General features: G+C 47.3%; 2 long non-coding RNA genes across 5 annotated transcripts in view; both read right to left on the reverse strand.

Annotated features, from left to right (window-relative positions):
- LOC109307169 overlaps positions 1 to 2,836 on the reverse strand; it is a 393,364-nt gene extending 390,528 nt beyond the window's left edge. For 3 of the 4 annotated variants that reach the window (XR_002100186.1, XR_002100185.1, XR_002100184.1), the window contains exon 1: positions 2,682 to 2,832. This is a non-coding gene — a long non-coding RNA (uncharacterized LOC109307169). Of the gene's footprint in view, positions 1 to 2,681 lie in introns of all 4 variants that reach the window. The other variant, XR_002100183.1, reaches the window with a different exon arrangement.
- Positions 2,837 to 15,498: 12,662 nt separating this feature from the next.
- The window catches only part of LOC109307179, a 44,242-nt gene continuing 42,204 nt past the window's right edge, over positions 15,499 to 17,536 (reverse strand). Inside the window, exon 3 of the long non-coding RNA XR_002100191.1 lies at positions 15,499 to 16,438. This is a non-coding gene — a long non-coding RNA (uncharacterized LOC109307179). The remainder of the gene's footprint in view (positions 16,439 to 17,536) is intronic.

Raw genomic sequence — 17,536 nt, forward strand, 5'->3', positions numbered from 1 at the left:
GCCGGGGTCATCTGACCCCGGTGCTCTTTCTTGCCAAGGCAGGGGGTCGGACTAGATGATCTACCTAGGTCCCTTCCAACTCTAGCTACTATGAAACTATGAAACTATGCCTACCATGCCAAGTCTGGGTCTTTAACACATCCTCCGTCTCGCCCGCCACGTCTTTGATCTTATTAGTTCAGTGAAGGAGGCTGCCTTCCTACCCTTCCTGGCACGGGGCTGGTCTCACTACACCGGGATTTCCTCCGAGTCCCAGTGCTGGTCTTCTCCCAGGGCCAACTCAATACACGTGCCCCCTCCTGGGGCGGCTCTCTCTCTGATTGTGCCCCTTCTCGCCCAGCCGGGGCTTCCCAACAGACTTACTCCCCTCTCGGTGTTTCGTATCTCGCAGGCAGCGCCCCACTCGGGCCTGCCTCCCTTATATTCCGTGGCCACTCGCATCCTGACCTGCGTCCCGCGCTCCCCACAGTCTCTATGCCCGCACTCGGGCCTGTGGTCACACCTCCCGAGCTCGCTGCCCGCCCTGGGACCCTTGCTCACACTCCTTATTCTCGTCACCCTCACTCACGCCTCTTGCACTCGCTGCCAGCACTCGGGCCTTCCTATGCCCCCACTGGAGCCCCTGCTCGCACCTCTTGCGCTCGCTGCCTGCACTCGGGCCTTCCTATGCCCAACTTGGGCCCTCGCTCGGGCCGCTTGCGCTCCCACTGGGGCCCTCGCTCGGGCCGCTTGCGCTCCCACTGGGGCCCTCGCTCGGGCCTGTCTATGCCCAACTTGGGCCTGCGCCCCACTGGGGCTCTTCCCAATTGGGGATTCCAATTGGGGCTTGTCCCGGTAATGCCCACGCTGGGCTGGGGTCGGGACCCCCCACTGCTTAGGCCCACCTTCCTGGGCCCACACCCTACTGGGCTTCCACCTCTGCTAAGCTCTTCCCGAAGTCGCCCCAATGGGCTGGGGTCAGGACAACCCCACACGCGGCACCCTTCTTGGTGCCAGGAACTCCCCCACCTTACTGGGGAGCTCCTGCTGAGGCCTCCTCCACCCCTACAGCCTCGCCCGGTCCTCTGGTCTAATAATCACAACTCCACAACCTATGTTGGCTCTCTCCAATACCTTTCTCAGGGGTTCTCTCCCTCCCCTCGCATCATTGCAGCAGTCAAACTGCCAGCATAAGCTTTGCTGCTTAGCTCTCCGCCGCAGAGCTTGAGCTTGAGCTCCTGCTCCTGCTCCTGCTCCTGCTCCTGCTCCTGCTCCTGCTCCTGCAGTGGCCAGAGGGGAACTGTTTCTGGCCTCAGCCTTCCCTTCCTTATGAAGGCCAAGCCTCGCCCCCGGTGGTCAGCTGATCTAATCAGCTCCCAACAGCTAACACCTGCTGCCTTCCTAACTGGCAGCTAAGCCATTCCCTATCTTCAGTAGCAGGCACCCTAGTGCCCTGCTACACATAGGAAAGGTAGTAAAAGGGCTGGGAAACCCGTTGGCTCAATAGGGAACTCATGGCCATCCTGAATCTGAAGATAGAAGCTTATAAAGGATGGAAGTTGGGAACTACCACTAAGAAGGATTATGCAGCACTGGCCTGCACTTGTAGGGAGTGGACCAGAAAAGCCAAGGCTGAAACCAAATGCAAACTGGCTACAGAAATCAAGAACAATAAAAAGTCCTTCTTCAGATATGTGGGAAGTCAGATTTGGTTACGATCCAGTGTCTAGGGAACTGACTCCGTGGTCAGACCTAGCAAGTGATAGTTGATGAACCGAGTCAACATTGCGTATGGTAACCAGTGGCAACCCTAGGGGTTCAGTAGTCGGACCAGTACTCTTTAATTTATTCATAAATGATCTGAAGTTGGGTGTCAGAAGCGGACTAGCTAATTTCACAGACTACACCAAATTATGGGGAAGTGCAGTCAAGCCAGAGAACTGGTTCCCAACCCTGGGTTGCAACCCAAATGAGGGTCACAGGGGCAATGCTGCCAGCACCACACACAAAACATGCATCAGAAACTAGGAGAACATCTGTTCACCAGGGTACCCCAAGGGAAGTTAAGGTCTAACAGTCACAAACTGCAGGAAGACCATTTTAGACTGGACATAAGGAAAAAGTTCTTTACCATCTGAGTCTCCAGAGTTGGGAACAGACTCCCCCCAGAGATGATGCAAGCATCTAACTCTGGATTCCTTTAAGAAATGCTTGGATGCTTATATTGCTGAGGTGATCTGCCCCAGCTGACTTCCTGCCCCTTGGCTGGACCCAATGACCTTGCTAGGTCCCTTCCAGCTGTAATGTCTATGAAATCTATGAAACAGCAGTAGATGTCATCAGACCTTTCTAAACTATGAAGTACCATGCTTCAGTTTAAATTATAGTGTGCAAATTTTGAAGTGGATGCAGGGTTTATTTGTGAATAGCAGAATTGAAGCTCTTCACTTTACCCATATAATCTTAGGCTAAAGTGAAAAGAGGTAGAAATCCTGCCTTCTATGATGCCATGTAATCCTGATATGCAATGGATTGTTCAAAGGCAAAGTTGTGTATGCTTCACAATCAAAAAGTTTTCATCCTCGGACATAACAGTTGTTACATATCCTGATGTCTGTAAAGCATCTGTAAGAACAGAACTACAGACAGATTTTTTCACTGAATCAACTCACCCATTATTATTAAACACAGAAAGACTCTACCTATTTTGAGTTTGTGGCAGAATATCAAGAAGCAGATGTGTGCTTCTGAGGATATGACCATTTTCAAAAGACGTACTCTAAATGCATGTCCTTTTTAGTGTCTGATCTGGAGCCCACTTCCAGCATGGTAAGAAAGGATAAAATGGAATGATGCCAAATGTGCCAACATAAAACCTTTAAATTCACTGTAATTGTCTGCTGTGAATGGAAACAGGGACCAATTCCAGATTAAACAGTAGTAAAGCAAAGGCTTGAAGAAATAAAGCCTACCACCTCATACACCAAAGATTCTTCAAATCACAAGTCAGGACTGCAGTTTGCATAATATCTACAGGCTGTGTAACCAAACAAAAATCAAAAATGTTCTTTGTAAATGGTGTTTTGAAAAAGTGATAAGTTTTTGGCTTTATTCCACCACTGTTTTTTATACTTACTTACAATAACAAATTAAAACTTTTAATGCCTCTAGTTAGAAAACATTTTCAGACTGGAATACACATTATGCAAAACCAACATTCTATATGACTTGTATGGCGGATCCTGGTTTTGAGACTATTACAAAATCTGCAGATTCTCATAGATTGTAATGTTTTAACGCTGTCCATTGGCATGTGAAGAGTCTGAGATATAAAGGTATAAAAATATGTAAACGATATTTCCGGTTGGAGTCCCCCCAGCAAATGCATTTTAAAAAAAATGCATGTACAAAAATATCTGTGTTTGTGCTAATAATGAAGCACAGATTATGGGAAATAAGAAAACAACAGGCTCATTGTAAAAGCATTTTTTGCTTATATTGGCAGTTGGACAAAAGGTTTCAAAGAATCTTGTGTGGTTTTGGCCAATTGTTGCAATATTTCTTTCTCTAAGGACACTTCCGGAGGTTAAGTGAGGCTAAATCACATTAAAAATGGCCACCCAATCCAACTGAATTTGCCTTCATGAGGACCTTACACTTAGACCTGGTCTCAGTGACTGGAAATGTGGCAGACTTACCAATTCAGCCCGGCTCAAACAGGCTCGGAAAATCTTCATTTTGATTGGTGGATCCCATCCACCAATCAGGAAAGGGTTGGTCAGGGCCAGCCCCACCCCTTACATGGAGGGGTGGGAGCAGAGAGCCTCCCAGACCTGATTGAGGCCTGCGTTCTGCAGGTCCAGCAAGCCTTCAGAGGTGGGGCCTCCATCGTATATAGGAGGAGCTGGGTGACCAGTACACAGCAGATGCATCGAGGGACAGAAAAACCAGCAGGGCTAAGAAGAGCTGGGGACAGTTTCCCAGTGGGCGGAAGCTGTAGTCAGAAGAGCCCGAGAAGACTCCCTCAGCGGGACCAGAACGATGAGCAGTTTCAGCTACAGCCCCAGCAGATGCCCAATGCAATGCACAGGGCAGACCCTGGGAGCTGCAGGTGGCAGCTTGGGTCCCTGGACACTCAGTGCACATAGCAATACACAGAGCCACCAGACCCTGGGAGCCACATGTAGTGGCTCGAGTCTGCTATCCTCGACATGCAGCTGAGGACCTTGGTGCACGCAGTGGTGCATGGCTCCCAGGGTCTGGTGGTTCCACACATGGCAGCTCAGGTCTGTTACCGTTGGAGTGTGGCCACGGACTTGGTGCACACAATGGTGTATGGCATCCCAAACCCTGGGAGCAGCACCAGGCCGCTCTGGTTTGCAACCCCTCCCTGGCGTGAGGCCAGGCAGCTAGGTGGCTGCAGCACAGTGTGGTGGAGGTCCGGTGAGGCCTGAGTTTCAGGTAACCTGAGCCCCAATGGAAGACAGAAGGCAAGGCCTGGGTGTCAGGATCTACATGAGGCAGCCCAAGCCTCAACGGAAGGCAGAAGGCAGGGCCCTGGGTGGCCCCAACGAAGCTCCAGGAGCCCTTCCCAGTCTGCTCCCCGGACTCGTGAGTAACCAGAGAACGGTTCCCCACAGGGGAGGAAGGCCTGAGAGGGGTTCCCAAGGGATCAGGGACTGGGGGGAGGGGCCCCATTAGGGGCTGAGGAGGTACTGGGACCCTCTCCTTACTCCCCCTAGGAGCAGTGTCAGGGTTTGGCACCGTAGGGGAATACCCAGTGGCCTCAGCCACGTAAGTACCTAGAAGAGGGGACTGTGCCTCATATTTTGCAAATAGTTATTTATATATTGTTATCCTTTAATGTGAATGGGGTTATGTCATCTATCTGAGGTTTACCTGTATTTACTTGTTGTTGTTCTTATCACAACTTACCTGTTGATACCTGTTGTTTATCTGCCTTTGTTGTACTTACCTGTTGCAGACAGCTGCCTACCTACGTAGGGACCCATGCCCTCTTGAGGTGGTGGTCCCTTGGGCCTTCGATTATAGAGCATAATGGTAGTTGGGTGATCTGGATATTGTTTATATTTACCAATACTCTTTTATAAATCTGTAAATAGCGTTACCTGTATACAAATAAACCTATAAATAGTTAAGCTGTCCTGGCCTAACTGTATAGAGGATTAGAGGGGGGCTGGCCTGCACAGCAAAACCTTCTCACAGCACTCCTGCCTGGCCACCTATCCCCTCCAACTGAAGTGAGGGAAGCACATACTGGGGTGCACCCAGGTTGTAGAAATCAATCTAAACCAATAACTGTACAGAAGTCCCACGCGCACAGATCAGCCTAACAGCCTAAGATAGACCTGGATCAATGTACACTTAATCAATCTAAGTTAGATGGGTGCATCCAACTTTATTACAGTTACCTGCACAGCCCCAGGGCTGGAAAAGCCCAGCTGCTCGCCCCAGTCCCAAAAAAAACAGGCTATATTTTTCCTACCTGCCCCCCTGACACCAGGCTGTTTTGAAGGAGGATGCAGCTCAGCCTCTTGACAGGAGGCATTCTAATAAGGGGGTCTGAGAGAGATGGGCCAGTGACTGGGTGCAGGCTATGAGATGGAGACTGCAATAGAGTGCCGAGGACAAAGAACAGCCCAGGAAGAACATCTAAGAGCCCCAAGGGGTGAAGAAAGACCAGGTTATGTAGGCCTGCAGTTGGTCCTGGGGAATGACCTAAAACTACACCCTGCTGGGGCTGCTTGTGGTGGGGCAGTCCTCAGGAAATGCCACACCAGTGCCTCCCTAGTGAAAGGTGAGTATGGGGCCCCAGGAAGCCTCAGCCCCCACTGCCTTGTGGGTGGCCCTGTGGAAGGTAAAGGTTAGGGAAGAACACCCTGCTACCCTCAGCATGTGGCCATGGACTCGGTCCACATCCGAATGGTTGCAAAGCTTCCTCATGTGTGTGGATGAGCTCTATCTGACTCAAATCTATGAACCAATGAGAGGCAAAGCACTGCTCGACCTGGTATTGGCAATAGGAGATGACTTAATCAGTGACCTAACAACTGAAGGGAAGCTGGGAGACAGCAACCATGAGCTGATCACCTTCACCATCTGCTGTAAAGCAGGAAAGTCAGTCAGCAAAGCAGAAGTCCTTGACTTCAGGCAACCCGACTTTGACAAGCTCAGGAGGCTTGTTGGTGAGGCCCTAAGGGACCATGACCCAAAGGGGAGGGGTGTTCAGGAAGAGTGGTTGCTCCTCAAGGGATGAATCCTGAAAGCACAAGCAATGTCTATCCCATTTCAGAGGAAAGGCAGCAAAAGGGCACAGCAGGCCCCTTGGCTCTACAGGGAACTAGTGGACCTCCTGCATATAAAAAGAAAGACCTATAATGGATGGAAGACGGGATCCACCCCAAAGGAGGAGTACTCTGCAGTGGTCCAGACCTGTAGGGAGTGAACCAGGAAAGCCAAGGCTGCGACTGAACTCCAACTAGCTACATGTATCAGGGACAATAAAAAGTCCTTTTTAGATATGTGGGGAGCCAGAGAAGAAGCAAGGGTAACACTGGACCCCTGCTAAACCATATGGGTCAACTGACAACTGACGCCCAGGCAAAAGTCAACCTGCTCAACAGGTATTTTGCATTGTTTTTTTTTACCAGCCCCAAGGGATGGCCCTGGCCAGTCTGGTATGGGACAGCCAGGGCAAGGGAGAACTATTACCCCACATCAATGTTGACCATGTGAAGGAATACCTTGAGAGGCTGGATACCTTCAAGTCAGCTGGCCCAGACAGCTTACACCCCAGGGTACTTAAGGAGCTGGCAAGCATCATAGTTCGGCCACTGGCACAGACCTTAGAGAACCCATGGTGCTCAGGTGAAGTGCCCAAGGATTGGAAGAAGGCCAATGTGGTGCCTAGCTTCAAGCAAGGAAGGAAAGTAGATTTGGGGAAGTACAGGCCCATTAGCCTGCCACAGGATGGGGTCCTTAAGGATGTCTGTGATGTCCCCAAGGCCCCTTTACCATGCCAAGTAGGCCCAATGGGCACCCTCTATCCTTGCCTGCCACGTCTTTGATGAAATGGTTAATAGGGAGGCTGTCTTTAAGTCCTCTTGGACATGGTTTTGATTGATTCTCTGGACCCCATGGGTTCCCAGACCCTGGTGCATCCAGCTTCAAAATAGATGTCACAATGGGTGTTTCAGGGCACCCTAGCCTTATGGGCTATGCATGGCTCCAATGATCCCTTTACCACACTGCAAGCCTCGTATCTGGTACCGACATTGTCTGATCTAGGCCCTGCTGTAATTTGGCCCCCTTGTCCTCCCTGGGCTCTTCACAGCTCTGCCTTGCTCTGTGCCTCACCAGTACCTGGGCTTTCCACAGCCCTGCAAAGTGCAGCGCCCTCTCTGGTCCCAGGGTCTATGCACCCCAAATGCCATGCCCTCTCTGGCGCCAGGGTACCCATGCTGCAGTGGGCCCCCAATGAACCCTCCTCCTTTCCCTATTAGCCTCACCCAAACCACCAGTCTTATAAACAAAAATCAACCTGCAAGCCCCAAGGCTATAACATAATTCGAGCCACACCAGGGGTGCTCTGTCCCTCAACAGTATCAGAAGATGTACCTGCAGTCAGGCCTCTCCCCTTTGCTTGCTCTGGGAGAGCTCCTTCCTCTTTGGCTGCTAGCAGGGAACTGCCCTCCTGGCCTCAGCCCTGGGGTTTATACATGAGGCAGGCCCTGCCCCATCCTGCCAGCTGACTGGGTGCAGGTGCAGACTAATTTCCTCCTTAGCAGGTTGCTATGGCAACCTGCATCCGGGTTCCTGCCTGGCTCTTTGGGCTCTCCCCAGGCAGTTCCTGCTCTTCTAGGAGCAGGACACCCTAGTGCCCTGCAATACAGCCAAACCTCTAGAGGTTTTCTCTTGGAGAAAATCATCAAAGAGACCATTCTTGGCAAACTGGATGAAGACAACTTCTTGAGGGATAGCCAGAATGGGTTTCTGATGGGTAAGTCTTGCCTGACCAATCTCATCTCCTTCTAGGACCAGGTGACATATCACCTGAACAAGGGAGAATGACGTCATACATCTCATCTTTTAAAAAGTTTTCAGTCTGGTATCCCATGATCATCTTATAGAAAAACTGGCCAACTGCGGCCTCGACTACATCACAGTCCACTGGCTGGGGAATTGGCTTTGTGGTCAGACCCAGAGAGTGTTAATCGATGGAAGTCAAACATCATGGTGTGCCATGACCAGTGGGGACCCTCAAGGCTCTGTCCTTGGGCCTATCCTTTTCAACATCTTCATTAATAATGTGGACATTGGTGTCAGGAGCAGACTGGCCAAGTTTGCTGATGACAGCAAACTTAAGGGTAAAGCGTTCACACCCGAGGAGAGGATGGTGATCCAGGCTGACCTTGACAGGCTCGGAAAATGGGCAGATGAAAACCACAATGCAAGGTACTCCACCTTGAAAAGAAAACCCGCAGCAGCTTATAGGCTTGGCAGTGCTATGCTTGCCAAAAGGAACTTGGGGGTCATTATTGACCACAAGATGAATATGATCCACCAGTGTGATGTTGCAGCTGGCAAAGTGAGCAAAACTCTGGCTTGCACCTATAGATGCTTCTCTAGCAAATCCCAGGATGTCATCCTCCTGCTGTACTCGGCCTTGGTGAGGCCAAAGCTGGAGTACTGTATCCAATTCTGTGCTCCACAATTCAAAAAGGATGTGGAGAAGCTTTAGAGAGTCCAGAGGAGAGCCACGCTCATGATCAGAGAGCTGGAAAAGAGGCCTTATGATGAGAGGCTGAGAGCTATGGGACTCTTCAGCCTGGAAGAGCGCAGGCTCAGGGGGGACCTGGTGGCTGCCTATAAGTATATAAAGGGTGTACCATCAGGATCTGGGGGAACACCTGTTCACCAGAGCGCCCCATGGGATGACAAGGTCAAATGGTCTCAAAATTCTCCAAGACCATTTCAGGCTGGACATAAGGAAGAACTTCTTTACAGTCCAAGCCCCCCAAGACCTGGAACAGACTGCCACCAGAGGTGGTGCAAGCACCTACTCTGGATTCCTTTAAGAGTCAATTGGATGTTTATCTTGCTCGGATCCTGTGACCCCAGCTGACTTCCTACCCCTCGGGCAGGGGGCTGGACTCGATGACCTTCCGAGGTCCCTTCCAGCCCTAACATCTATGAAATCTATGAAACCCTGAGAGAAAAGCAGCAGACTTGGGCAACAACAGGGACGCCAGGAGGGCCTGAAGGCCAAAGCCTGAGAGTGAGGCTTGGGCAACAGCACAGGGGCCAGATGGGCCTGAGGCCCAAGGCCTACATGAGAGTGGGGCCTAGTGGGAGGCCCGAAGGTGAGTGGGGTCCAGGTATGTCAGCAGATGCCTGAGGCCCAAACGACCCATAGGTCGAGAGTGAGGTGCAGGCACATTGACAGACACCTGAGGCCTAAAGGGCATAAGGGCCCATAGCCCCAGTGAAGGGGTGGAGTACTTACCCCAGTGAAGGGGGCACAGTGTAAGGGGATAGGAGCCTAATGAAAGGCAAGAAGCCCAGAGTGGGTGTGGGGGTTGAGGTCCCAGTAAGAGGCCATGTGGTTGTAATGTTACCCCTGCAAAGAGGGGACCTTCTGCCTCTTTTAGGCTCTGCCCCCACCTCCAGGCCCTTTGGCATGACAGATAGCTCTCCACAGCCCTGGCTTGCCCCTCGCAGTGGGCTCAATTGCCTTTTGGCCTTTCAGCCCTGGCCACCTTGCACTGACCAGTCAAGGGTTCAGAGAGTCATTCTGCCAGCAAATAATCACCCTATTCCACAGGGGTCCCCTCTGGGCCCCGTCATAAATCCATCAGCTCTCCCAGGCTTGCCTAGAGCCCGAGAGATCCTGTATGAGGCAGCCCATCACTCATCTGGGTTCACCTGACCCCTGGCCTCATCCCTGCCAGTTCTAATCAGGGGCTTGCCTATCTCCTGTGTAGGCCCACAACTCCAAGCACTTTTTCAAAGGTTAGCCCAAAGACTTCTCCCCCAGGAACCTCCATCATCCCTACCCTGCCCTCCACAATATTCCCAGGAGCAGCAGTACTCCAGCTAGGGGGTGTTAAGTCCAGCAACATCCCAGCAGCAACTGCTAGCACTGCCACTCAGGGCCTGCTCTTATACTGCAGGTGCTCAGCCCTGCTCCAATCAGGCTATTTCCTGGCTGCCTGATTGGTTCTGCAGTCACCTGCAGGCTGCCTCACAGCCTGCTCAGGCTCTTAAAGTGGCAAACACTCAAAGGTGCGCCTAAAACAATTGGTTTCTGAGACCTGGAACAAAGGTATCCCAAAATGTATGTCTGGCTAAATCCTGCAGTCTCTCTCTTCTCTGTTTTCTCTCATAATCTTCATCTCTGTCTTATCCATAAATCTACCTCCCAATCCTTTCCTTCCTTTTGTAAACATCCAGCACAAATGCCACCCTTCTTGCAACTCCACAGACTGCATCTGGCCTGCAGGCTGGACATTAAGCCAGATGCAGTCTGTGGAGTTGTATCATCTGGCCTGTGGGGCTTCCCACAAGTCTCAAAATTTGACAGCAGAGGAGGAGAGCAGTGTCAGTTGTTCCCAGAGCCATAGCAATTGATGCTGCCAGACCATGCAGCGGACAGAACCAGAGCACAGATTTAAGCCAGCATGTGCAGTTGAGCCACAGTCATATGTCATATCCAGCACATGGGTGGATCAGATTGTACCACAGAACAACCTCACACTGGATTAGGCTCACAAACAGATCCCTACATGGGATCCAGCCCATGGGCTGGAACCACACATGGGATCTGACCTGCAGAAAGGCTGAGCACCATTGCTGTAGGTGGATCCAACCCACAAAAATTCAGATCTAGATCTGGATCTAAACTTTCCAAGCAAATAAGTTGTTTAGATATTGAGTCTTATTTCATGGAGCACATCTTTGCTCTGACCCCAGCCCAATAATAGCTGATGCTACCAAGATGGGCTGGGCCAGAGCAAACACATGCTCTGTGCCCCAAGCTGAAGTGGGGGTTAGCAGCAGGGGGAAAGGGGCTGCAGAGAGCGAGGGGAGGAGGGGAAAGGGGTTCTGAGGGAAGCAGGCAGCAGCAGGGGCCAGGTGAGGGGGCAAGCACTAGGGGGAGGGCAGGGTCCAGGGGGTGCAGACATGAGGGGGGCAGGGGGGCAGGAATCAGAGGGAAGGTATGGGGAGGCAGGCAGAAGGGAGTAAGGTGTAGGGAGGCAGGGGTCAAGCTACTTGACCACCCCACTGCCTGCTTCCCTACCACCTCCCCCACTGAATTTAAGATGACCCTGCAATAATTAAATTCCATACATGGAAAATTGTAACAAATATTTAGATATTCCATGTATATAAAATCTAATTATGTGGGTATCATCTTAAATTCATCCATCTTGGATTTGCATAAATATGGGAAGCAAGGTCCAAAATTGTCAAATGGCTCTGTTGTATAATGTCCATTCTCAAAATGAGAATTTGACATTTATGATTTCAGATATTTTGTCATATGGAAAATATGTGTGTGTGTGCATGTCTGTATTTATATTTCTCATCCTGATGTAACAAAAATAGGTTTTAAAACATCAGAATCTCATACAACAATTCAGCTTTCTAACTAGCTTGACTGCATAACTATCTAGGAATCCAAGCGTAATGGTCCTAAATCAACATGAAGATTCCTAAAGCTAAATTTAGGCCACACTTTGAGATGAGATGAGCACCCATTAAATTCTCACAAGGATGCCTACTGGATACTCTTAGAAATCTGGCCAATTTATTAGGCTACCAAATGAGCTTAGCTCCTTTTGAAAACCTGGTTCCATCTGGATGTTGAGCTCCTTTGAAAACCTCTCTCAGATGTCTCTTTTACAGGCATAAAGTTCTGAAACTGGGGTACCTGTTTGGTGGCCTCCTCTAATTTCCTAATGGGACTTTTGCCCTAATTACAGAAGTACAATCACAATAGCAGTCTTAAAAGAAGTCTTGACATAGAGAGCAGTCCAGTAGTCCCTCACCTGATGGTTTGTCTGTCTACAGAAACTTATTCTATTAGAGCTATTCCAGGAATGTTCCTTTTGTGGCTTCCTTATCTTGGAATCAAAATTATTATATTCCAGAATAACACTTCTGCTCACATGATGGAGCAATTATTCTGTAATAAAGTCATTTTAATTCTAGAATAAATAGACCACATGGGGAGCTATTCTGAATTAAATATGGTGAAATAGTTTATTTACGGATAGCTGTGCGAGTCAGGTTCCCCATATAGGCATGGCCTATGAAGGTCTCCCTTACAGCCAGATCAGAGGTCGGTTAGTACATGACCAAGAAGCCTGCTCTGCCATTAATTGCGGCATAATGCAGCCTGTTATCAGCCTAATACCTTGCACTAACCTAACATTCACTTAGCTAAAAAGGGGGGCAAAATGCTTCTCATTGTCTATAATGGTCTAAACCAGCATAATGAATAATTCAGACATCTGAAAAGAATAACAACAAGGAGAAGTTTGAGACAGCTTGGTAACCCAGTTTTTTTCCTGCTATAGAAGGAGTTTATTTTGTTAAAGTTTGCCCCTGGTCTGAATTACCCCAGCATAATCATCACTTTTTATGGATTTGAATAATGAGACAGACTCCATATGTCTTTGAAAAAACTAGGTTTTTGTCCTGAAGCCCAGCTCAGCTCACTAAAAGCTCATTTTTTATCTTGTGCACTAAAATATATTTTCCTCAACATTTACAAGAATTTGTAGGAGTCTGGCCCATTTCCTTCAGAAATCATCAGGGGCCAATAAAAGGAAACCATTCACAGTGTGTCATTGTGATTTTAATTCCATTAACAACTTTATTTCAAGAGAAATTGCGACACTCCATATCTGTTCTCCATAGATTGTGGGGTTTTCCCCGTTGCATTATTTTTAAATATGTGCTCATACAACAGTTCAGAATTATAGCACTCAAAGGGGAAAAGCTGTTACGGAAGGAGTTGCAATGAGCAAAATTCCAGAAAAAGGGGAAAAGGCCGGAGCAGTTTAATGACTTTTTCATATTGGTACTTGCTATATCTTTACAACAAACATTTATGGAAATTTAATCAAGATTTTTTTTCAGACTTCCTGCTTCCTCTGCAACATTCTCTTCCTTTTTGAACTATGTACTGGGGAATACATTTAGCTCCCTGTTCATTTTCTACCTTAGATCATGTGATCCAAAGGGCATTTGAAGGAGAACTGCACCCAGTTCGCTCATTCCACTAGTGCCAATTTATATGAGATAAGATCTTTCCATAACATTTATATTTTTAATTATAGCTGGCCATTTTAAGTCCCACATCCTGGAGGCACCAAGTAAAAGACAGCTTGGCCTCCTAAGTGGAAAGTTGTGTTATTTGTGGCATTATCTTAACATCCATAAAGGACAATACCAGTAAAAATGTGTGTCTATGATTAAAAATTGTTGTATGGAAAACAGCCTGCCCTTGCTGCATTTCACCCCAGTGTTAAAGTATCTGTTCAGATGCTTCTGAGAGGGCCAGCCCCAGCCACGCTATGTTGTATGAAATAACACTGAGGTCAATCACTGTTAGAGGTAAGGTAAGGTTCAATCACATTCTTTTGCAAGTAGGTTTGAATGCACCTGACCCATACTCCTAGCAGACCCTTCACTGAATAGGTCCATAAGGCAGCTGCAGCTGAGAAACAGAGTCAAACATGGCTCAGTTTCCCCATGTAGTCCTGGCCAATGTGTCAAACTCATCAAGCCACGGTCAAATTGGCTAGCCTACTGGCTATGAATCATAAAACAGTCTGCAAAGTTCAAACAAATAGGCTCCCTCTGTGGCTAAAGCAGCTTTGAAACTAGGTCACACTCATTTCAACAATCTTACCAGCCACTCGGATACCAAGGTTCAAGGTCTTATCTGGTCTACCATAGTACACAGAGGTCTCAGGTGAGGCTAGGGCCCCTTGAATTAAGGGCTTTACATATTCAGCCAGTACTTGCTACAAAAAAATTACCATCTAAATAAGCAAAAATTGATACAGAGGGAAGTGGGCATGTCTGTATCCACTTCACTGATTTGGCACTAAAGGATGGAGATATATAGGGTATGGACAAACATACCCTATGTTTGTAAAAGCTTCAAAAGAGGAAGGGGAGCTGCAAGGAACCATCCAGAACCTATCACATGTGCATAAGCCTGCATCATTACAAGTTAGCTACATCACCCCATCTTTGGTCTGGATGAAGCAGAACTAAAACTGGAGAAGTTTTGCTAAATTTCTATCACTACAGGCTCATGCAGACATACCTGTTATGGTATAATAGCTGATTCCCTTTTGAAGCTGCCACAATTGTACATTTTTTCCATACCCATGAAAACGCAGGAAACCTGGGGAAGAGCTGAGTACCGAAATTAAAGCTTAATCTCCTGTCTCTTAACCACAAGACCTTACTTCCCCTCAAAAATGCCAAACAGCTAGTTTTTAAATACATTGCATATTTTACTGCTGCTGGAAAGTGCTTTTGTTGGGAATTTACATATTTCCAGGGTGAATAACACAGCTGGATGGATGTTCTTTTTTAAATTAACCTAGGTAGGAATAACAATCCTTTAACATTAATCCCAGTTCAGTTTAGTCTCTAGCCGTCAGGCCCAATCCTGAAGGATGTGGAAGACTTCCTGAAGGCTCTCAGTATCAGAACAATGACTATACTAGGTGGTCACCAAGCTAGGCCATGAACTAAGAACCATCATGACAGTCTGAAACAGAAGACTTGAGGCTGGTTTCTGAGACAAGGTTCAATAAGCAGGAACAAGGATAAAGCAAAGAAGCCAATAAGCAGGGCCCAGAGAACAGGAACCTTGTCACAACAAGCAGGAACTAAGACACTAGGATGAGAGTCAGGGGTTTATTAGATGCAAAGTAACTGAGGCCAAACCCAGATATCAGTCCAGAGTATCAAGACTCTGGACTCATGGTCATGCATACAGTTGATTAAAGCCAAGAGGTCAACAAGGAGTAAATCAGGAACAAGGAGCAACATCCAAGAATGCCATTACTAGGATAAAGCCCTACCGGAAATGGAAGGTTTTTATAGCCCATCAGGCCCTCATCAGGGGCTCGTAGCTCTCATTGGTTTGCCCAGGTCACCTGGTCCTCCACTGGGAACTTCATTGGAGGACCTACACTGAGCTGGGGCTGGTGGTTTGTCTACTGCCCCTAAGTGCTGTGGTCTAGGCATCCACCTATGGGCATGGGAGGCTGAGGTTCAAATCCCAGAGGCTTAGATAAAGGGTTAAGACCACCACAAATATGACTGGCCACAGATCTTGAGTATGTGAGAGAGGGTGGGAGAAACAAATGTTCTGCAATTAAGTCATATGCTAAACAAGATACCTTTTTAACTTGAATATAATTTACGTGCTCATGCTGCAAAATTATATCTGCTTAGGTTCATTTCCAAGTGAGTCTCCATACCACAAATCTAGACAAGAATACCATCAATCTTTTAATTAGCTTTGCTGTTTGAAGTGGCAAAGAATCCAACAGTTTGTCTATAACAGACACCAAATGCTTAGAAATTTATTACACTGTGCTCACAGTATGGGTTCAGATATATTATCAGCGTAAAGAGAAAAAGGCAAATTAGGCCACAGTAGGAGAACACATTTTTAATATTACAATCTGTATCCTCCATCTCTAATTTAATGCTTCTGTTTCCAAAATTATGTTGCATCGTTCTGGGTAAAGAAACAACAATGAATAAATGACAAGTGATTGGGCAATGAAGATAGACTATGCACTCAATGAATTATAATGAAAACTTCAGGGCAAAGAGTACATTATATATTTTTAAACAGCCTTTATATATTCAAGTTGAGAGGAAAAATAGGTGCAAATACACTTACTTGTGTATGAGATTTGCCTGTGCCTTTCAGTGTCTTTTTCCAGAAGAATTGATTGACATCCTTTCATCTGCAAGACAGTGGATATTGCAGCCCATGGCGCAGATGGTTTGCAGTGTGTCAAGTGACTGAATAGTCCAATCCAAGATTTGCATGATCTGTGGCAGTGGTTGCAAGTGTGCCATGAACCAAAAGAAACTGGATATGCAAACTCTCAACATTTCTGGGCACCATTCATATTATACTGTATGACTTAGTCATAAGCATAAAAAGTCAAAATACTGTAGCTTAGAGAATATGAATACACCTAAAGTATTAACTGCAACAAATCCATGGCTACTTAAGGATTGTACAGTTATTATTATGCTGTAAGTCCTGGCAATTTGAAAGTTCAGAGCAAGAGTGTGATAGAATCCTTCTCCTTTGTGCTGGGGGGCGTTTCTGCCATTTATTGTCCATTGTTTTGCCCAGGTAAATCCAAATGTTTCAGGTGAGCTACCAAGAGACAGAAAGAACAAGTCATTAAAGGAAAAAAAGAACCCACCAGGGATAAAGAGTGTTTCAAGTGGGATAGCGGTAAAGTTTCACCATTGCTACGCTGTGGAGTGCTGGGCTGAGGGTATGTTCTAAATTTGATGTAGAAATAAGGAACTGACTGTTTCATGGTCCATCTTTACAGTTTACAGGCCCAATTCCATCCTAAGTAATTATGTTTTGTCTACTTCAATTTTTTCCTGTAATTTCAGTGGGAGAATTTCCTACTCCAGCCATTCCTATTTCATACTGATATTCCATTATGGGCCAGAAAAATATCAAGCTCAGAACCACAATGAAAAAATGCCTTCAGAAATTCATGTAATGCCCACAAAGCCACAGACTTCCAAAATTTTGGGGAAAAAAGGTGACATCATTGCTATTCTGAAACCCAATAAACCACCAGAGGGTCCAAAGAGCTACCAACCTATCCCACTATCTGCATTACATACAAACTCATGTAGCACATAATCCTGAATAGAACATAATTGATCTTCACCTCCCAAAAGAACAAGCTGGCTTTTGGAACAAGTGGTGTACCACTGACCAAGTTACATTATTTACATCCAGCATAGAAAAAGGATTTAAAATGAGGCAGAAAACAGGCATGGTCTTTTTTGACCTTACAGCCACTATGACACTGTATGGTATCAAGGCCTCAAATATAAACTGCAGTCCATGATACCAGACTGCAAGCTATGTGCTTTCATCATGAACATGATTTCCAGCAGATCATACAAACTCACTACTAGTCATGAAGAAAAAAGCAGAGCACAAACCCTGAAGAATGGAGTTCCCCCAAGGGTTAGCAACAATAAATTAGCATCACCACTCTTCCACCTGGACAACTGTCAAGCCAAAAGTACTTTGAATTTCAAAGTAGGCACCATATCCTTCCCCACAAGCATATCCCAACCAAACTAGGAGTCACGTTAGACCAGGCTTGTCCAACACGTGGCCCACCCGCCAAGCCATTTTCTGAGGCCCATAGTGCTGCAATGGGAAATGAAAGTAAACACAGTTTACTTTCGTTCCCACCCCTCGTCCCTCCCCCAGCCC

This window comes from Crocodylus porosus, unplaced genomic scaffold (assembly GCF_001723895.1).
Source record: "Crocodylus porosus isolate Cpor-Errol unplaced genomic scaffold, CroPor_comp1, whole genome shotgun sequence".
Taxonomy (NCBI): domain Eukaryota; kingdom Metazoa; phylum Chordata; order Crocodylia; family Crocodylidae; genus Crocodylus; species Crocodylus porosus.